Source organism: Lynx rufus, unplaced genomic scaffold (genome assembly GCF_022079265.1).
Source record: "Lynx rufus isolate CCGP_SWC_20201006 ecotype Redwood Valley unplaced genomic scaffold, mLynRuf1.p SCAF_15, whole genome shotgun sequence".
NCBI lineage: Eukaryota > Metazoa > Chordata > Mammalia > Carnivora > Felidae > Lynx > Lynx rufus.
The window spans coordinates 16,800,452-16,824,707 of record NW_025814829.1 but is presented as its reverse complement, the minus strand read 5'-3'; positions in this window follow the sequence as shown (position 1 = coordinate 16,824,707).

Here is a 24,256-nt window from a genome sequence, read left to right as displayed (position 1 = left end):
ATTAAACACAAAAGTCCTAGAACACACCAATACAAGGAGAATGACAGATATATAAAGTATAAAGTATATAGTATAAAGACATGCATAAGTTAAGAGTAAATAATGGAAAATATAGTGTTTGACTAAGTAAAAGAATTCTGGAGTGACTAAAATATTAGACAAAAAAGAAAAAAAAAGACTTCAGAACAAAGAATAAAGCAGAGGTAAGAGGAACACTGCATCATAAAAAATTGGTCAACTTTTCCTACCAAAAAACCTCACACTGATAATAATGTCTATGTGTCTTAACAACAAAATTTCAAGATGCATAAAATAAAAAGTCATAGAACTAAAAGGGGGAGTTGGAACAAATCCAAAATTATAGTTGAGGTCTTCAACTTTCTTCTATTAACCAGTACAGAAAGTTTAAAAATTCAGTAAAAGTATGAAATATTTGAAGAACACTAGCCAATGGGAAACTAATGGATAACTACAGAGTGAATAGATATTTATAGGACACTCCACCCAATATGAGCAGAAGACAGGCTCTTGGCAAGAGCATAAGGAACGTCCATCAAAGTACCATATTCTGGACCACAAACAAGCTTAGGAATATTTAAAAGAATTGAAATCATATGAAGCCTATTTTACAATCATGATTGAATCAGAATAGAAATTAACTCTCTCTCTCCTCTCTCTCCCCCTCTCAAAATGTAGAAATAAGTTTAAATAAATTTTTTTAAAGAGAATAATTTGTAGAGGTATGTAAACAAAGAAAAGGAATAATTTTGGCAATTTTAATAGATACTTCTAAGCAGTAAGTTATAAAAATAATTGTTCAACCACAGTTGAAGCAACGCTTTTCAAATGTTAATTATTTTATCCTCAAATCTGTAGAACTGAAAAGTTTCTTCCACTCCAAAGGTTTATTTACCTTTGGGAAGGTAAATAAATGAAAAATATTTATTAATTTTTGACCAACAACAAAAATATTTCTGAGGTGTATCTAGTTTATATACTTGAGGAAGTTGACTTATCTAGGCATGAACATTAATGTTGCTACAATTAAAAATTAGTATGTTAGTGTGATTTCATATTTAATTAAAGATTCATCATAAAAAAATTATAATGTAGATCAGAAGTTCTTATCTCTAAAATCTCTCCCCAAATGCACTGAGCTATTCCCTAAACTTAAAATACATAAAATATATTATATAATATACAACATAATATATATGACAAAATATATACATATATGATTTTTAAATTTTAGGAACTGAAAAATCTATTCTTTTAAATATTTCCCTGGTAAATATTATATAGTATACATATATGCATATATATGTGCATATATATACACATATGGATATATATCAATAAATTTACTGGGAGAGGGTTCAGAATATTCCTGTTTTTCATAGCATTTTATGACCGAGACATTTTAAGAGACACATCATTTTTGGAAAAAGAAAAAGTGGTTTAAAGGAGAAATGCCGGGGCGCTTGGGTGGTTAAGTCGCGCCTGGGCACGTCAGCTGGTTAAGTGTGCAACTTTGGCTCAGGTCATGATCTCACAGTTCGTGGGTTCGAGCCCCGCATCGGGCTCTGTGCTGACAGCTCAGGGCCTGGAGCCTGCTTCGATGATGTGTCTCCCTCTCTCTCTGCCCCTCGCCTGCTCACACTCTGTCTCCCTCTCTCTCAACAATAAATAAACATAAAAAAATTAAATTAAATTAAAAAAAAGAGAAACGCCTCTCATGTTTTTCATATATAAACATGTAGTGTAAGTGCCTGACAATAAGCCTTTTTGATTATAATTTTTAGTGTGTGCGACATTAAGCTTTTGATTACTGGGGCATCCATTTCAAAGACATCCATGTTGAATAAACATATTGTTACCTGTATGACAGGCTACTAGCAGAATAACTAGATAAGGAGCCAGGCCTTTCTTACCCATGAAATTCTCCTTTTTAGAACATCCAGGGTGATCTAGATAACTTACAGCTTCAGTGACCCACTTTTCCCTTTCCTTGCACTAATTCCTGCTCACATTATTAATTCACCAGTAAAGAGTGAACCCAAGGATCCCCACTCTAGGAACCCCACTCTTGACATCCCAATAAAGGCACGTGGTCTTCGGGCCTACCATGTAGCCTCCAGAACTTGTCAGTAAAAACATTTTTTTTTTCAAAGTTATCAGATGGTTGTTGCTGAGGTGCAACATGCAATCATAGTAAGAATGACAAGGGCCTGTCCAGACACAGCACCGTCTCTGATTGGGGAAATGTCTATAGGGACTCACCACAAATAATACCTGCTTGAGGGCTTCAGGCATTCCAAGCTGAAAGCATCACTATCAATATGCTGAGACCAACATACAAGGGAATCTCTTTTTTGTAGCTAAATGTCTAGGTTGCATTCTGGGAAAATTTGTCCATTGGGAATGGAAGAGCTGACGTGATAGTGGAAGCTCAATTCTTTGCCACGTGATTACACAGTATAGCACCACCATCATTCTGTTGATTGAATGGAAAAATACATTTACTTTATCATGTTTTTATTAACTATGTTTTTTTTTTATTTTTAATGTTTATTTACTTTTGAGAGAGAGATAGAGCACAAGCAGGGGAGGGGCAGAGAGGGAGACACAGAATCCGAAGCAGGCTCCAGGCTCTGGGCTGTCAGCACAGAGCCTGATGCAGGGCTCAAACTCACAGACCGTGAGGTCATGACCTGAGCCAAAGTTGGACGCTCAACTGACTGAGCCACATAGGCACCCCTATGTTTTAAATAACACAAGGATTGGGGAGCCTGGGTGGCGCAGTCGGTTAAGCGTCCGACTTCAGCCAGGTCACGATATTGCGGTCCGTGAGTTCGAGCCCCGCGTCAGGCTCTGGGCTGATGGCTCAGAGCCTGGAGCCTGTTTCCGATTCTGTGTCTCCCTCTCTCTCTGCCCCTCCCCCATTCATGCTCTGTCTCTCTCTGTCCCAAAAATAAATAAACGTTGAAAAAAAATTTTTTTTAAAATAAAAAAAATAAATAACACAAGGATTAAGACTATATATTTAACTTCCCCATATTTCCATATCTTTTTTTGCACAGGTGATTCATCTTTATCACATGATGTGTTAATTAGCTACTGCCACAATAATGCTTTATAACAAAGCATCAGAAAACACTGTTGCGTGCCTATGGGTCAGACAGTTGAAAGATTTCGAGTCAGACTGGGCTCAGCCTGGCTCCATGCTTCACATAGTCCTCGGTCTGCTCTAGTTGTCTCTCTGACTCCTTTGGCTGATGGGCAACTTCTCACGGCAGTGTCACAAGTGCAAGAGAGCCATCATGAGCACACAAGTGCATTCAAGCCTCACCACCATCACATCTACTCACTCCCTATTAACGCAAGTCACATGGGTGATAGTATCAGGGAAGTGTACTCCATGCATCACATGGCTGTGGCAGATGTGTTTGAGTAAAAGGAGAACAAAGGGTTGTGACCAATGATTTCATTTACCATATATAACATGGCCTCGGCATCGCTGGGTTTACAGTAACAAGATCCAATTCTAAGTACTGAGTCCGTACATTTCTAACAGGTTATATAGGACAATATTTGTCATCTATGACATGAAAATAATGACTATTGTTAGAAGTTTCATGTGTGCTATGATATAGAGGTAGCATGTTTTATAAACTGTAAAGAATAACACAAACATAAGAGAGGTACTTAGAAATATTAGATCATTTGGTGTATGATGATGGCTATGAAAACAAGGTGGATCACGGTCTGAAACGAACAAAAAATCCATATAAAAATCCCTATATTCTACAATATAGGATTTTCCAAATATCCAAATGTATGAGTGATTTCAAAGTCAGAAAGGCATATCAAATTTAAAACCTCTTAGCAAATTGGAAGATTCACTTCCCATTAACCTAAGATGTTTATATAACACACCATTTATACACGGTGTGCTCTCCCCAATTTTTTTTCTTCATGGCACAGAGAGAAAATAGAATCTTTTAAAGAAGCATCTTCCATTTTAAGAAGCTAAAGAAATACATTATGTCAAGATTACTGTTGATGTTTTCTTTCCCTAAAACTCATATATAAGTGATGATAAAGACCATAAGCTAGCTAATGTTCTCATTACAATGTAAAATCAACAACAACAAAAAAGCCACAGATCTTTATTTTACAACAATAAAAGAATTACATGTAAAAATTAACCTATTAGAAAGATGAAAAAAAATCTTCATTTTGAGCCTGGGACAGTTCCCAGAGTAGTCTTTGGAAATATAAAATACTAAGTCATTAACAGAAGTCTTAGGAGAAATTGTACTATGGATAGATTGTACAAGTAGTATGAGGTCGATGTAGGTAGTTTATACTATTTATAATAATATATAATATTATTGAATACTTAATTATACAAAGTATCACTCTAAGTACTCATATTAAGCATCATTAATAGTAACAGAAAATAATGAACAAAAAATTATGCAAAGAAAACATGATACCAGCAAGTTCATCAGTTATAAACTATTACTGTTAATACATAAGAGAAAATTCAGTGGCTTAAGAGAAATATAGAAAAATGTGGAACTTAATAGAGAATTGAAAGTAACTTGTCCATGATTTCAAATACAGATAAGTGACAGGTTTCAAACACATTAAGTCTGTTATGTGCTTACCTACCACACTATATTTCTGCTTAGTATATATAGTCTTAATATCCTAGTGAAATATAATTGTATTTATACATCCCACCATGCTAGATTCTCCTGGAGAAGTATCAGACAGTAACATTTAATATAACATGCTATTTTTAAGTTTGATGATCCTAAACTATGCAGATGGTCAATTTAATACATGCTAGATTCTTTTACAAAACTTAGATACAATTGTTTAGAAATTAATATGATGCTGTTTCTGTTTCCAAAGGAGACCATCATAGCAGTGCCTTTTTGATGTGATTTAAATTAATTCATTATAATGAGCAATCCCAAATGAGTACTGTAATTTTCAAAGAAATAGTATTGCTCAAAAAATCAGTTTTAGGAATCTATGTAATTCTGTTTTTTAACTATCAAATAGTAAGTACTACCAAAATTCTTCCAATAATCCCAATAAGAATCTTGTTCCAGTTCCTAAACATGCCACTAAAATACAAAAATAATCTATAAGGAAAAGAAAGCATCTAAAATTCAAAGGAGCAGATGGATGAAGACGTAAGGTGCGTTTTCACGACGTTACGTCCAAACTCATACTTCACCGTAATTCAGTAATGATATAGCATGACACTATGATTCCTTCTCCATTTGTTTTTATAGTGAAACCCTTAGTTAAAAATAAATAATGTACTTCTAAGAAGTTAATCATTTATATTTTAGAATGTTTCACTTAATGTAGTTATTTGACAATCTGCCTAAAATGATCATACTACAAATGCGTATTTTAATATTCCAATATAATTTGCCTCAGATAGATACTTTTTATTAGGGGCAATACAGCCAGCCTATATCCATTTCTTTCATCTTCACATGTCATATATTAGAAACCATTAGTAGGCAAAATGATGCCTTGGAAAAAGCACTATTCTTGAATCAAAGGCCCGGCACTAAGACACCTGCTGTGTGACTCTGGGAACATAATATTTAAAAGCTCTGAGCCTTTATCCCCCTTCCTAAAGTAGAAAAATAAGATTAATGTACCTTTCGGCATTATTGAACATTTAAACATGGTAATATAATGATGGAGTGATTGTAAACTCGAAATAATATGCCAACATAAAATTAAATTTTATTATTGCCACAGCTCAAAATCTAAAGTTTTGCAGATCCTTGAACACAAAAAGTTAGGATAGTAGAAGAGGTAATTGGCTGTAATATTTAAATGTAATAACACAATTCCACAGAATCTATTCCCATAATGAGAATAATTTTATCAAAACAAAGCAAATAGGTGAAAAAACACATTAAACATGGTATGTTAGTTATCAATTGCTGCATGACAAATCGCCACAAAAATTAGCAGCTTAAAACAAACTTTATCTCATGGTTTCTGTGGGTCAGAATTCTGGGAGTGGCTCTCTGGTGGCCTGAGCTATATTGCTCTGACATGGGATTCTGACGAGGGTGCAGTCAAGATACCGGCGGGGACTGCAAGGGTTTGAAGGCGTGAATGCCCTTGAGGATCCACTGCCAAGATGGCTCACTCACACTGCTGTTTGCAGGTGACCTCAGCTCCCTGCCATGTGCATCTTTCTGAAAATGGACCGCTTCTTTCACCATACACAAAAATAAACTCAAAAAGGATTAAAGACCTAAATTTCAGACTGAAACCATAAAACTCCTAAAAGAAAACACAGTACTCTCTTGGACATCAGCCTTAGCAAGATTTTTCTGGATCTATCTCCTCAGGCAAGGGAAACAAAAGCAATTGGGACTATATCAAACTAAACAGTTTTTGCACAGTTAAAGAAACCAACAACAAAATGAAAAGGAAACTCACCAAATAGTACAAGATATTTGCAAGTGATATCTCCAATAAGGGGTAATATCCAAATATATAAGGAATTTATACAACTCAACATCAAAAAACCAAACAGAATAAAAAACTATCTGATTAAAAAAATGGGCAAAGGACCTATGTTTTTAATTTTCCAAAGAAATAATACAGATAATCAACAGACAAATGAAAAGATGCTCAACATCATTAATCATCGGGGAAATGCAAATCAAATCACAATGAGATAACACTTCACACCTGTCCAAATAGTTAATATCAAAAAGACAAGAAATAACCTGAAATTAATATGACACTGTATGTTAAGGATACTAGAATTCATTTTTTGTGTTTAAAAAATACGTGAAATAAATGTTGGTGAGGATGTGGAGGGAAAAGGAACCTTCATGCACTGTTGTTGTGAATATAAATTGGTGAGGCCACTACAGAAAACAGTCTGGAGGTTCCTAAAACATTAAAAATAAAAATGCCATACAACCTGGTAATTCTACTTCTTTGTATTTATCTGCAGAATAAAAAAATAATTTGTAAAGATATATTCACATATATATGTATTCAAATATATACTTGTAAAGAAATATCGAGTCCACACTTAAGAAAAGGATTAGGCTCCACTTCCTGAAGGCAGTAGTAGCAAAAACTTTGTGCACATATTTTATAAGCACTTCAAAGTTAAGTTTCACTATTGTAATTAACTAATGAAGTAAGTCTCATTGAGTCTGCATCAAGTCATTTATTTTTATTATCATGAATTCTTACTGATGACACTATACAAATGATCATTTATGTCCTGCATTCTCATGAGAGGTATCACCACCAAGGACAATAAATCTGACCTGGGTAGTGGGAATAAAAATATATACATATATAAATGTATATATTTATAAATACATATATTTATAAATTTATATATAAATAATATATATTTATATAATATATAGATTATATATTATATATAAATATAAATATATATAAAAAATATATATTATACATATTATAAATATATAAATATATATAAAATGTATATGTTTATATATTATAATATATAAATATATATAAAATGTATATGTTTATATATTATAATATACAAATATATATATAAAATGTATATGTTTATATATTATAATATACAAACATATATATAATGTATATGTTTATATATGTTATAAATATACACAAACATATATATAATGTATATGTTTATATATGTTATAAATATACACAAACATATATATAATGTATATGTTTATATATGTTATAAATATACACAAACATATATATAATGTATATGTTTATATATGTTATAAATATACACAAACATATATATAATGTATATGTTTATATATGTTATAAATATACACAAACATATATATAATGTATATGTTTATATATGTTATAAATATACACAAACATATATATAATGTATATGTTTATATATGTTATAAATATACACAAACATATATATAATGTATATGTTTATATATGTTATAAATATACACAAACATATATATAATGTATATGTTTATATATGTTATAAATATACACAAACATATATATAATGTATATGTTTATATATGTTATAAATATACACAAACATATATATAATGTATATGTTTATATATGTTATAAATATACACAAACATATATATAATGTATATGTTTATATATGTTATAAATATACACAAACATATATATAATGTATATGTTTATATATGTTATAAATATACACAAACATATATATAATGTATATGTTTATATATGTTATAAATATACACAAACATATATATAATGTATATGTTTATATATGTTATAAATATACACAAACATATATATAATGTATATGTTTATATATGTTATAAATATACACAAACATATATATAATGTATATGTTTATATATGTTATAAATATACACAAACATATATATAATGTATATGTTTATATATGTTATAAATATACACAAACATATATATAATGTATATGTTTATATATGTTATAAATATACACAAACATATATATAATGTATATGTTTATATATGTTATAAATATACACAAACATATATATAATGTATATGTTTATATATGTTATAAATATACACAAACATATATATAATGTATATGTTTATATATGTTATAAATATACACAAACATATATATAATGTATATGTTTATATATGTTATAAATATACACAAACATATATATAATGTATATGTTTATATATGTTATAAATATACACAAACATATATATAATGTATATGTTTATATATATTATAAATATACACAAACATATATATAATGTATATGTTTATATATATTATAAATATACACAAACATATATAATGTATATGTTTATATATATTATAAATATACACAAACATATATAATGTATATGTTTATATATATTATAAATATACACAAACATATATAATGTATATGTTTATATATATTATAAATATACACAAATATAATATATGTTTATATATATTATAAATATATATAAATATATAATATATAAATATATATTTATAAATATAAATTTATAAATAAATTTATACATTTATTTATATATATAAATACACATATATTTATATAAATGCATATAAATATATATTTTTTAATTTATAAAGCAGAGACATACATAAAATACATAAACAAATATACAGTATATATGTGGTATTAAAATTTCATGGGAGAGTGATTAGGAAAATAACATCTAAAAAAGCTCCTTAGGGGGACAATAAGAGAAAAAAGAAAGATTGAGAAGAACTGGTTTCTCTTATTTCAATTTTAGCAAGACAGTCAGAATAAAGATTTAATTGTTGTCAATACTGATATCTTTTTCTATATATGTCACATAGTTGCTCAATAGTTGTTAAATATATGAGTATATGCATAAATACTTTAAGACTCAATTATCTGATTATCTGGTGAGTTCAACCAATACCTCTTTCACACATTCACAGATAAATATTATATCAGTGCACACAGACAGACAGATACACGTAATTACAATGGTATTTAGATCATAAATTGGATATGCTGTTTCCATATGCATTATCACAATAGACCATCAGAGTCAGTTTGGAGAAACAGAAAAGGCAGAGTAAGTGCACTTCTGAGTTACTATTATCTCTACTGCTTTTATTATTAAGTGAAAATCAATAAACATTATATTAAATCATAATCCTAGTATTTCAGTACAAGGTTTAGGCTTAATGAAAAATATCTGTGAGTCCATCCCTGCACAGATCCTGCATTAGCAGATGCTCCTGGCAAAGAAATAAAATAGAGAAAAGGGAGAAACACAAGTTTTAAATTAATCTTAATATTTACACTCTTTCAATGAGTTTAGAAAAATAACAAAAATACATATATAAATAATTTGCTTTATATAAGCTTGGCATTAAAATCCCTAGTTTTGTTCTAATTGTCAAGGGTTCTTCCTCAATAAGTATTATACAAACATAATAACTACTGTGGAGCACCCAGGTGGCTCAGTTGGTTAAGCTTCCAACTCTTGATTTCGGTTCAGGTCATAATCTCACCGTCGTGGGATCAAGCCCCATGTTGGGCTCTGTGCTGACAGCATGGAGCCTGCTTGGGATTCTCTCTCTCTCTCTCTCTCTCTCTCTCTACCCCCCCCACCTCTCTCCCTCAAAATAAACAAACATTTAAAAAGTAATTAACAATTGTACCTGTATCTATTTATTTTTGAACTGTCTCTTCAGATTTGTATTTTCAGAATAGAATTTTTAACTTTCCAAATAAAACAATGCTGCATAGTGATATAAAGTTCCACTGTGGAGTTAAACAAGGCAAGGTTTCTTAGAACTACCTTTTTCCCTTCCCAGATGTCTGATTTTTATTCACAGACAATACTATTGAGTATCTACTATGGGAAAGGTACTGTTTTAAGAGAAACAATACAACATGAAATAAGATACTGTTCCTACTCTCATGGAGTCTGTGTTTCAATATGCCAAATTATCTAGTATTTTTTTACTTTTCCACCTCTCTATGAAGTGGGGTAAGTAAGTGTTGCACTCTAGCATAATATTGTTGCTTGAATTAAATATGATAATTTATATACTGAGCTTAACATATACTTCAACAGATAGTGTTTACCCAATAAGTTAATTGATATCTCTGATATCTCAATAAATTAATTGATAGGACACATGTCATTCATTAATTACCACAGAGGATTTTCTAGAATTTTGACTCTTTATTACCAGCATTATTTTGACCCTTTATTATATCATCATTGTTTCCTTTATAATCTTGAGATGAATTTCACTTTCCTATTTTGATTCATAGATTATTAATGGTAAGCCTGTTAGAAGAAACAACTTTCTTCTCCTTATCTATTACTAACTTCTTTCCTTGAAGCACAAAGTTTAAAACCGACAACAGAAATGTTTGTTAAGCCAGATAATTAAATAATAAATAAATTAATTAAATGTTGAATAAAATTGCAGACAATTGTCACCTTATTACCAGGTTTAGAGCTAGCTCTATAGCCAACAAAATATTCTTCCACAAACTCCATTTTGGGGCACTATTTCAGGCACAGATCTAAAGTAGTCTAGAAGGCAGATAGAGTTGTCAGTTAAGAATGTGGCCTCTGGGTATTTACACAAAAATAGAAAAATACAGATTTGAAGGGGTGCAGGCATCCCAATATTTATAGCAGCATTATCAACAAAAGCCAAACTATGGAAGGAGCCCAAGTGTCCATCAACTGATGAGTGATAAAGAAGATGTGATGTATATACACAATGGAATATTACTCAGCCATCAAAAGAACAAAATCTTGTCATTTGCAACCATGTGGATGGAGCTAGAGAGTATTATGCTAAGTGAAATAAGTCAGAGAAAGATAAATACCATATGATTTCACTCATTTGTGGAAAATAAGAAAAAAAAAACAGACAAATATATGGGAATTGGAAAAAGAGAGAGAGGGAAACAAACCATAAAAGACTCTTTAATATAAAGAACAAATTGAGGGTTGCTGGACAGAGGTGGGAGGGGGATGGGCTAAATAGGTCATGAACGTTAAGGAGGGCACTTGTTATGATGAGCACTGGGTATTATCTGCAAATGATGAATCACTAAATTCTACTCCTGAAATGGATATTGTACTACATGTTAACTAACTAGAATTTAAATAAAAATTTGGAAAAAAAGAAAAGGAATGTGGCCTCTGGGTCAGGCTGGGCAGACTGAAATACCAACAGAAATCAGAAGCCATGTGACCTTGGTAAAATCCCTTACCCATTCTAGTATTTATTTCTCTCATCAGATAAGGGAGATAACAATATACTCCACAGAGTTGTTGTGAAGGTTAAATGAAAGATTCATATCAGCTCATAAAGAACAAGCAAAGTAAACCTCAGAGAGAATTATGAATATTGGTAGCAGATACTGAATACCAAAATGTGTACATTAAACAAGTGACTTTGTTATGTAAGGTAAATGAGTCAGGTAGTATGTCTGACAACATATAACAGAAAATCTAGTGACCTAGCCAATGCTTTTTTTATTCTATATAACGTGAAATCCACAGGTAGGTAATACAGGAGGCTCCATAATGACATAAAAAATACAATCTTTTTTTCTTTTTCCTTCCCTCTTCTCTTCTCTTCTCTTCTCTTCTCTTCTCTTCTCTTCTCTTCTCTTCTCCTCTCTTCTCTTCTCCTCTCCACTCTACTCTACTCTACTCTACTCTACTCTACTCTACTCTACTCTTAAAATATTTCTACCTAGCCATCCTTAGCTCAAAGCTCCTATGCCCAAAGTACTGTAGGGCCCAATATGGCCTCTGAAGCAATAAGCCTTAACTTCTAGAAAGTATGTAATAAAAAAAGGGAAAATAGAAAATCTTGCAGTTGAGTTAGAACCTTTTAAAAAGCTTTCCCAGAAGCCCTACAGACTAGCATACTTTTTATATACACCTCTATAGCAATCTTTACCTGATAAAAAAGCATGGGTATTGCCACCCTCAATAAAAATCAAGTTTCACTGGTTTAAGAGGAAAATAGATATTGCAAAGTCAAGTAGCAGTTCTCTCCTATACAAGGTTTTCTCAGAAAAGGGGATTTAAAGTTTAGCTAAAGTTTAGCTTAAATAGGCAGTTGACTCAGATAAAACAAAAAACTCACATAAGGAAACCCATTTTAAAGTTTAGACTTGCAGACATAGCACATTACACAACTCAAGTCTTAAATATTATTTTAGAAGTAGTTCCACTTCTACTATAAGCTTTGCCAATCATTTATGTAACCACTCATTATGTAGCATGATTCAAGGTCTCTAACTCACACAGGGAGTCAATTTTCATGCCACACAACTGTAACAGTAGGACAACTGTTGCTTAAGTGGTAAAATCAGGTAGCCAATTCCTATTTACATTACAGCAAAATGAAGCAAAAAGACCTAAGACATGCTACAAACTCTCCAGCAAGTTGGCATTTATATATTCAAAACTTTAAAACTGTCATCACTTTATGTTATCCTAATAATAAGGAAAAAGATACGGAAAGGTTGGGAAACTACATTTCTCAACCTTTCTGTCTAAAATGACATGGCTCCTTTTTTGAGGCAAACATCAAGTTACCGCTATGATTACCATGGCAACTACATTAAAAATAAAAAGAAAATGTGGAATGTTTTCAAGTGATAAATACATTTAACATGCTTATTGAAGACTCAAATATATCTTGAAGCTTAATACTGCAAGATATATGTTATGGGATAGTCAGTTGTAAACACTAAATGTTCTCATCTTAAAAGAAATAGTTTCAGTACAAGTTTTGAAAAGTGTTCTTATAATAGGAAAAAAAAGAGTTCAAATATGCTAATAGTTGGATGTATTTTACTAGAAATGAACAGAAAGGATTATGTCCAAGATGTGAAAATAATCATATAAACTGCAAGTTGTGTAAACATACCCTAATAATCAGTAGGGCATACCCAAAACTAGACTACCTCTTTTCTACTTACATGTATTTGTTTCTAGGGGATAATTCTGAATGTATTTGCTCTAGACAAGTCTGACCCCACGGTTTCAATAACAAACACCACTTCTGATGCCTCCAATTCCAGTTTTCCCATCTTGCTTCCTGGTACTATTAATTCCTCCAAATAGGGAGACCCTCATGTGAGCCAACACTAGATGTTCTTCGAAATAAGAGAATATTCTAAATGATCTTCCTGCTTCTGTTCTTCCCCTCTCAATTAGTTGCAAAGTAGCTTGAGTAATCCATATAACTTTAAATCATGCCATTCTTTCTCTCATGGTTTCCTGCTGCACTTAGAATACAATCCGAATTTCTTATTTTGATCTGCAAAATTCTATGTGATCTAGCACTCATCTAGCTTATGGACTTTAGTAACCCTTACTCTTGCCACCTTGATCTGGCAAACTCAGTTTTTTTCTTCCTTTGAGCACCTGAGTGAGTTCCACACATAGACCTTTGCACTGTGGTTCACTCTGACTTGAAAGTTTTCCTCTCTTTCAACTGCTTCTTTTATTATTATTTTTTAATGCTTATTTAATTTTGAGTGAGAGAGAGACAGACAAAGGGCAAGCTAGGGAGGTGCAGAGAGAAAGGGAGACACAATCCGAAGCAGGCCCCAGGCTCTGGTCGTCGGAACAGAGCCCAAAACAGGGCTCAAACTCCGGAACTGCGAGATCATGAACTGAATCAAAGTCTGACACATAACAGACTGAGCACCCATGCACACCTTCAACTGCTCCTTTAATGTTTACTTTTCAGTTCAAATTCCTTAAAAGACTTTTCTGTCCTGCCTATAAAAGAACAACTAAACTGTCATTTGGTCCACATTCCTTCTCTGGCTTACGTTCATAATAATCCTTATTACTGTGTGTAATGATTCTATTTTTTAAATTTTTAATTAATTTGCTTAGTGATATTTGTCTATGCTTCTCTGAATGTAAGGTCTTTGAAAACAGAGACCATATCTGCCTTTTTACTACTGTTTTTCCAATGCTTAATCAGTATCTGGCATTCAATAAGAACTCTATGTATTTTAATTAGATAGCCTTATAAAAAATTTTACAAAAATAAGTATAATTTAAAGAATCCTCCATGAATAAAAAATGTGATTAATACTAATTATAAAGTCATCCAAAAATTCATATCCATTTCAGAAATGTATATTACCTAAAATATGCATTAAAAATATATATGTCTTTAGGAGGTAGAAATCATATCATTGCTTTTCTTTAACAAATTATTAATAGCAAGTTATGAGTCACCAAACTAAGAGAGAACAATATCGAGACAATGGAACATATTTTTAAAGTCATTTTTAAAGAATAATGTTGAAAAAGAGGAGAAGGAATTTAAAATTTCTTATATGTCTGCTCTAGTGAGCCCTCAAAAAAAATTAGAGCACTGTGTGTCGGAAGAAGAGTGCTTTAACATAACATAAATTGATGACGGAGAAGAAAAGAAAAACAGTAAAAAAAAAAAAAAAGACTCTATAATTTCCTGAAGGCATCATTACTTTCAAACAAATGATTATTTTACTTTAGCCTATCTTCTCTCAATGAAACCCAAAAGTCAATACCAAAACAAAAATAACAAAATATCCTAGCAATTTCAGTAGAATTAGTTTTAGAAAGTACAAATATTTACTGAAAGCACACTAGACTGCAAAAATAGGGTCTATTAATGACATGAACTCATAAACCCTTCTTCTCCCTCAGGACCAGATTTCTATGCACCATTTTCTTTTTTTTAGTCTATTTTTCCTTTTCCCTTATTCGTCATATTTTTCTTTACTTTCCATAACCATTCTTAAATCAAAGCCTGGGTCAGCTTCTAAGCTTTCCTTGACTTATCTGACAATTAATTTCCTTATGTATAGAAGGGAAATAATGATATCTATTCATATATTTTTCATATATGTCTTAAATTAGGGTTTCTTAAACTTTTTGGTCTTAGGATTCTTTACACAGTAATTTAAATTACATAATTTAAACATTACTAAGCCCTCCCCACTCAGAGATTTTGTTTATGTGGATGTATCTACTAATATTTGCCATATTAGAAATTTGAACTGACAGTATTTAAAAAATATATATGTATTAATTTACCTAAAACAACAATAATACACATGCTACACATCTATTCAATATTTTTCATATATGTCTTAAGTTAGGGTTTCTTAAACTTTTTGGTGTTAGGATTCTTTACACAGTAATTTAAATTACACAATAATTTAAAATTACTAAGTCCCCCCCCCACTTCCCGCCCAGAGATTTTGTTTATGTGGAGGTATCTACTAATATTTGCCATATTAGAAATTTGAACTGACAGTATTTAAAAAATATATATGTATTAATTTACCTAAAACAACAATAATACACATGCTACACATCTATTCAATATTTTTCATATATGTCTTAAGTTAGGGTTTCTTAAACTTTTTGGTGTTAGGATTCTTTACACAGTAATTTAAATTACACAATAATTTAAAATTACTAAGTCCCCCCCCCCCCACTTCCCGCCCAGAGATTTTGTTTATGTGGAGGTATCTACTAATATTTGCCATATTAGAAATTTGAACTGAGAGTATTTAAAAATTATATACGTATTAATTTACTTAAAACAACAATAATACACATGCTACATTTTACTATAAAATGTTTATGAAAAATAACTGTATTTTCCAAAGCAAACAAAAAAATGAGAAGATTGGCATTGAACTACATTTTTGCAAGTTTCCTTAATGTCGAGCTTGCCACAAGAGAGCTGAATTCCTGTATTGCTTCTGCATTTAACATGTTGCAACAGTTTTTAAATTCTTACCTTATAGTATTTTAAGTCATTTCAGATAATCTTAGATAATCTTAGATATATTTCTTTGATACTACACCAAAACTCATTAAGTGATAGTTTCTTAAAGAAGAGAAATAATAAATTGGACTTCATCAAAATTGAAAATTCTCTCCCTCAAAATACACCATTAAGAAGATAAAAAGCCAACAAGACACAGAGTAAGAGAAAATATTTGAAAATTACACATCTGATGAAGACTTAGAATACATTAAGAGCTCTCAAAATTCAATAAGAAAGTGAACTGCTGAATAAAAAATAGACAAATGATTTAGGCAGCTACTTCCCAAAGAAGATATAAAGATGGCAAACTTGCAGGAATATAGAAAATACAAACTAAATCACAATGAAGCAGATCATTCATTGTCAGGGGATAGGTAGTGAAAGAGGTGGCCTGAAAAGGCAGAAAGGAGAGATTGCTCTGGAGCATGGGAAACGTCTGGGGCCGATAGATTTGCTCATTATCCTGATTGTAGTGATGGTTTCACAGATAAAACATACCAAACTGCATGCCCTAAATAGGTGCAGTTGATGGTATGCCAACTAAATCTCAGTGGACAGATTAAAAAGAGACATATTCAAGTGTCCAAATTTAATAAAATTCAATAATGTTCATTTTCATTAAAGACGTTCTTTGGTGAAACTTGATTTTTTTTTTTTTTTGATCCAGTACATGGCAGTGAAGAACAGTGACTACTAATAATGTTTTGGTGTCACTGCCTTGATTTGTGCTATGGCACCAGCAGTTTTACATGCCACTGCTTTGGCAACATCAGAGTAAGTGTTAACAGAGTTTTGCTAGAATAAATCAGGAGATTTTTAAAAAACATACCTAACATTTGATTATGTCAGAAATTTACACGCGCGCACACACACACACACACACACACACACACACCATCAGCAATAACAAGGAACAGAACTGAATAATTAGGAAGGAAGGAGGAAAAAGAGCAAGCCTAGTCACACTTGTAAATCCACCCACTGATCAGATACTAACTTACTTTTTGCAGTTAAACCTGTAATTTAACAAGTTACTGTATTACTGAAGACTAGCTGTGCCATCATTTGCTTTATGATTTTTCATTTGGCAAGCATTAAGTTATAGCAACTATACAATGCATTAGTGGTGTCACAGCCATGATATATTCTCTCCAGTCAATGAAATATGACAACTTACTCTGTAAGATACTTCTCTGACTTCATTTCCAATTTGAAAAGATATACAAACAATTGTTGACAATTAAGAAATTACCATACCTATATTTATAATTTCTATTTTTTTTTAATTCTGAATGATTAGAATCAACATGGAATGGAAATTTAAGTGGTGACATATACTATTCATCTATATTTTGTTGCATGAGATACAAGTTGGTAAATTAAAAAATATATATGAAGCCCAAAAAAGCTATACTTCTCATTATTTTGTTTTCCATTGGCAATTTTGCACCAGTTCTCCCTTCCATGAGTCAGAGAATTCTTTAAAATGTCAGTTTCACTTTTTTCCCAGTATTTTTAGATGTAGGTAGTACAGCTTTATATTAAAAAGATGAGTTTTCTCATCTTAAGCTAGTGATCCATCCTTAAATATAAGAAAAGTGTTTTATAAATAAATTCTATTTTATTAAATTATTACTAAATTGTAAAGAAATGAGTTTTACATAAAGGTTTTGAAATTTTTTAAAGAAAAGTATTAAATTTTTTGTGAGACAGGAAAAGTTTTGGAATTTCAAAATAATCTATTGGATGATAATGATGTTGCAGGAATTACAGCAGATATAACCAGACATATGATTGATAGTACAAAACATTCAGAGAGTATTAATTATTCTTTGAACAAAACACAACATTTATAACAATTAGTATGGTCACAAATTAGGAAGGAATCTGCCTTCTTAAAAGAATGACTGTCGGGGCGCCTGGGTGGCGCAGTCGGTTAAGCATCCGACTTCAGCCAGGTAACGATCTCGCGGTCCGGGAGTTTGAGCCCCGCGTCGGGCTCTGGTCTGATGGCTCAGAGGCTGGAGCCTGTTTCCGATTCTGTGTCTCCCTCTCTCTCTGCCCCTCCCCCGTTCATGCTCTGTCTCTCTCTGTCCCAAAAATAAATAAACGTTGAAAAAACAAATAAAAAAAAAAGAATGACTGTCAAAATTATGAAATTCTAGGCAATTATGAACATAATTAATAACAATAATTAATAATGGCTAGGATTTGAGTTCTAAAAGCATCTTTTCAGCAATTATATACATTCAGCCAATGTGTACAAATATTTCAGTTATAGAAAATTTCATTTTAAAGATCAGATGTAGTGCTTTGAATCCTGAGCTGGGATAGTTGAAGGGCAGGTAAAATAAAGATTGCTGATTATTGACTATTGACTGGAATGTCTGTAAATGGCCTACTTAGCATGGCACATCAGGGTTCCAAGAGGAAGTAAATCTAGAGAAAGTGCTCCAGCAAATACTGTGAAAGCTGCAGAGTAAAGCTGTATTCAGCTGCCATACTGTTTTTTTGGAACACTCCAATAAACAATACTAGCTGATTCTGTTTCAGCCATCCCAGCAGGAGCCAGATGTGTCAGGGGGGAAAAAAAGCCATCCTAGAATTGAATACTTGAGTCCCAAGTATTTCAACCCCATCTATACAACCTACCCTTAGCCCACCCTTAGCTGAGGCCCCAGAAAATGTGTAAATAAGAAAAACTGTCCCCACTTTCCCTTTCTGAATCTGACTCTCAGAATACTTAAGAACAATAAAATGCTATAGATCATTTGATTTTGGGGTGGCTTGTTACACAGAAACACCAGAAAATAGCCAAATTGAGTGATACCAACCAAAGTAATGTTATATTCTCCATCACAGAAGAATATATACAACTTAGAATTGCATGCACTCCCCATTATTTGCAAATCAAATATTTGCCTATTTAAAATACAATCACCATGTGTTGTGCCTTAACTCTGTATAATAACATTGGTTTAAAATATTAAAATTAGGGGTGCTTGGGTGGCTCAGTTGGTTAAGCAGCCAACTTTGGATCAGGTCATGATCTCACGGTTCATGAACTGGAGCCCTGCATCAGGCTTTCTGATGTCAGTAGAAAGCCTGCTTCAGATCCTCTGTCCCTCTCTCTCTCTCTTCCCCTCCCCACCACCCCACCCCCTGCCCCCGCTCATTTTCTCCCCCTCCCTCCCTCTCTCTCCCTCTCTCTCTCTCCCGCTTCCTCTCAAAATAAATAACTAAACTTAAAAAATAAAAAAATAAATAAAAATAAAATATTAAAATAATCCTCCAGCCAACAATTTTTCAAAAGTGATCGGCTTATATAGTCATATAAAATTATTCTATTTCACAGTTTATTTTCCCTTTATATTGATCTTCAAAAACTCCCAGATGATAGTTTTTTGATTTAAAGTAAACTTAAGTATTTAATTTCTTTACAAAATCTATTTTTTCCTTCTATACAATATCAATTTGAGAGAAAATTTCTGTTATATTTTGATGTTACTTTGTATTTTCTTAAGAAAAATATTTTAAGTAAACTACTTGGCTAAATTATAACATTATTAAAATGCATAAATATACCTGATTTAATAAATCAGTTACTTTATACACATACTTAGTAAGTTCAATTAAAATTAGGGTCATTTCTCTATTGAGTAATCAAATATTTTCATAATTTCAAAAACTGAAAACAAGGGAATAGGATCTATGTGATAATTGTTTGATAATAGTTTGTAAATAATATCATTCTGTTCAAATTTAAAGTATATCTTTTTAAAATTGTTTTAATGTTTATTTATTTTTGAAAGAGACAGAGACAGAGTGTGGGAGGGAGAGGGGCAGAGAGAGAGGGGGGAGACACTGAATCTAAAGCAGGCTCCAGGCTCTGAGCTGTCAGCACAGAGCCCCATGCAGGGCTCAAACCCATGAATGCAAGATCATGACCTGAGCTGAAGTCAGACACTTAAGCAACTGAGCCACTCAGGTGCCCCTAATTTAAAATATATTTAAAAAAGGAATATTAAAAGTACCATAGTTCTTTCGGACAATTTCAATTTAACGATCATTGCTTATGAAGAAGAAAAATACTTTTCAAAGTCTATCCTTACAAACATAAATCTATAAAAGTTTCCAAAATCAATTGCTATCTAGGGTGAAATGAAAATCCAAACTAATTTTCCTTCTCATTCTTCTAAATTTTGACAGCCTTGGACATGTGGTTGCTTCAGTCTACAGCTGATATTGGCAAATTAGAACGAAAAGATCTGGATTTGGCAATTCAATGTAGCCTTTCTTTAAAAAGTAAAAATCCATATACATAAAAAAAAAGTTTCACAAGTCCCCCTAAGGCTTTTTTGAAGCAATAATATTCTGGGAAATGAATATATGTTCAAAGCACATACTAGAGAAATATTATAAAGTACTTAAATAATGTTAAAGATCTCAACAATGCTTTACTAACTAAAACCAAAGCTAAGTTCTGGCACTCTTAAAAAAATACTTCTAAGAATATAAAAGTTGAAATCTGCATCTAAAAAATTACTTAGAAACTAAATATTTAAATATCGGGTACTTATTTTTATTGAAATTCCCATTAAAGAAACATGCCCAGTGAATAAATAAAGGAAGATGGTTCCCTAGAGCTGTGTTGATATCATTTTTCTGCATATAAATTACTTCCTGGTGAGAGACTCTAGCTCCACATCAAAGAGCATGGAGGCCAGTAACTCAGAACTGTGGAGGTCAGCAACTAGGTCACTCTTCCAGATGGCAGTCAGATTGCTCTAGTTCTAACTTGGAGTTATTCTACTTTTACTCTGAGTTATATGCTTTCTTTATTAAAAGTAAGATCAAGTAAAAAAAAAAAGTAATAATTATCTGTTAAAAAGATAAAAACAAAATGGCAGAAAGCCTAAGCTGAAGTCTAAACACACAAATGAATTGTGTGTTTTTAATATACTGCATCATTTTTCTGACTCTTATTTCCTCAGTCTCAACCATTCACTCTTATCAATCTATCCCTGTAATATTTTGCAAAATTACTTCCTTATTTTACATGTTTTAAAGTTTTTCTTTTCAGTAGAGTTTCTCCTATAGTCAGGAATACTGTGTAATTAACTGAGAAAAATTATATGTCACCCTCAGCAGGCTCATGACCCACTAGAAGAACATTTGATCAAATTTAAGTCCATAGCCAGAATACGGTAAAGGCCACAGGAATACCCCTAAAGAAAGGGAAACAGAGAAGAAAAATATAATTGCAAGACAAACTAGAATAGAATATGTATAAAGTGAAAATAAGATAAAATTGGAGCACAACTGTAGAAACAAGCAAGTAAATACCTATTGCTTTATTATTTTTTTAAATGTTCATTTATTTATTTAGAGAAAAGAGAGAGCATGCAAGCAAGAGAAGACTGGAGAGAGAGGGAGAGAGAAAGAATCCCAAGCAAGTTCCACATTCAGTGTGGAGCCCAATGCGGGGCTTGATCCCACAACTTTGGGATCATGACCTGAGCTGAAATTAAGAGTCGAACTCAACCCACTAGCCACCCACGCACCCACCCCTGCTGCTTCATTATTTACTCCTATTATTGTATCTTATCACAATGGATACTTTATTGAAGCATAATTTATACTCAACAAAATGCTTCAATTTTATTTGTAAATGTCTGGGTTCTGAAAAATACATACACCTGCAATACCCAATTAAAATAAAGATTTCCATCATGCCAGAAAGCTCCCCCAACTAACTTTCATCATGTTGTATTTCAATTTCAAAGTCTCTTTTCCTAATGTAGACAAAAAGCTCTTTGAATGAATGAAATGTACCTTGTTGATGACTGTTCCCAAGAACAAAGCATAGTATGTACATCAAAGTAAATGATAAATGCCTATCTGCAGGATTAATGACTAGTACAAGCAAGACTAAACAAAAAATAGATGATGTGGAAGGTGACAGAATGGTGGCTTTTATAGAAAAAATATAAATTGAGATTCAACATATTATATATAAATATATGCCTTTTGCATACCACAAAAGCCATCATTAATTTTTTGGTAATGTGTGGTTATAACTGAACTTTCCTTGTAACAGCCTCTCTAGAATATTTATTTATATCCTGGAATCAATGCTTTAATTAGGGTTTTATATCAATCAAGTATAGCGCTAGTTGCAAGTGACAGAGAAAAAATATTCCTAAGTATGTATAAGAGGAGGATAATCATTAGTAAATATATGTAGACAAAAAAAAAAAAAGTAACAGAATTTCCCAGAACTAATGACTCAAAAGTTAATAGGATTTTCTTTTCTTTCTTTCTTTTTTTAATCTTCTTTTTATTTTCTCCTTTTTTATGTTGTCATCTTCACTCAGGGTGAAAGAGGATGGCTATTTAAGTTTCAGAGATTATATTCTAATGTCTATACTATTAAAAAAATGATTTCTTTATCCTGAGTCAGTTAAAAAATACATTCATATCATGAGCTAGTATAATAGATTTAAGGAAAAAATCATAATTATGCCATGGGTTTTTTACTAAGAAATCAGGGCAGAAAGAGAAGATTCTTTCAAGCTTACTTCTTCAAAACCATACTCTCCTAAATTAAATTAGGGTTAGTATAAGATTAAATTGTTCAGAAATCTTCCTTTCTAATTACAATATAACTTACTTGAGGAAAGAGCTCATCCACAGTCATCATTATAACTTAAAGATGACATTGCCTCTTCTTTAGAGAAAAAAGCACTTTCTCCCCGAAGGGAACGGAAAAAGGATATCAGGACAGGAGGATGGAAGGTGAATGTTCTATAAAGAGAACCTCTGGAAATTCAAGTGGAACCAAGAAATATAAATAATACAGTAATAAGGCAGAAAAAAATTCATACCAGACTCAGATTTAGGAAAAATAACTTTTTTTTAAATTTTTTTAACGTTTATTTATTTTTGAGACAGAGAGAGACAGAGCATGAACGGGGGAGGGGCAGAGAGAGAGGGAGACACAGAATCCGAAGCAGGCTCCAGGCTCCGAGCCATCAGCCCAGAGCCCGACGCGGGGCTGGAACTCACAGACCGCGAGATGGAGACCTGAGTCGAAGTCGGACGTTTAACCAACTGAGCCACCCAGGCGCCCCAGATGATCACGTAGGTAACCAGATGATCCAATGTACACTGAAAAATGCACACAGCAAACCCAGGCATGGTACCCAAAATTTTAAGTAACTGTGGCATTTGGGGCTTGGGGGAGTCACAGGGTTAGGGTTTTAACCCATAGTTTTAAAAATACAGGACCTATCAACAAACTGAAAGGTGTCAGAGTAATGACACCCAACGAACCTTTCTGTATGTATTACATATATATGCATATACATATGTATATATGTCCTCTGTAGTCATCTCCACATTGATTCTGGTTTTGGCCATGGGGCTTGCTTTGTCTAATAGGACAAGAGCAAAAGTAACAAAAGCAGACACACACACACACACACACACACACACACACACACACACACCTCTCACTGGGGCTTCTTGTATTATTTCTAATGTGTGAGGTCCAGGTAATAAGCTGTAGACATGCAGCCCAGATGACAATCAACAGTAACCACCTAATGTTCTGTGAGTCCATCCAGCCCCAACTGAATGACCAGTCACACGAGTACCTCCAGTAGAAAACAGTAGTAGAAACATCCAGTTGAATCCAGCCCAAACTGCAGAGCCACAGAATTATGAGAAAAAATATTGTTGGTGTGTTAAGCCTCTGGTTTTTGAGGTGTGTGTGTGTGTGTGTGTGTGTGTGTGTGTGTGTACAATTATAGACTGAATAGAAATAGTGCCTTGAAATGGAGCACTGTCATAACAAAAACCTAAAATACTGCTTTG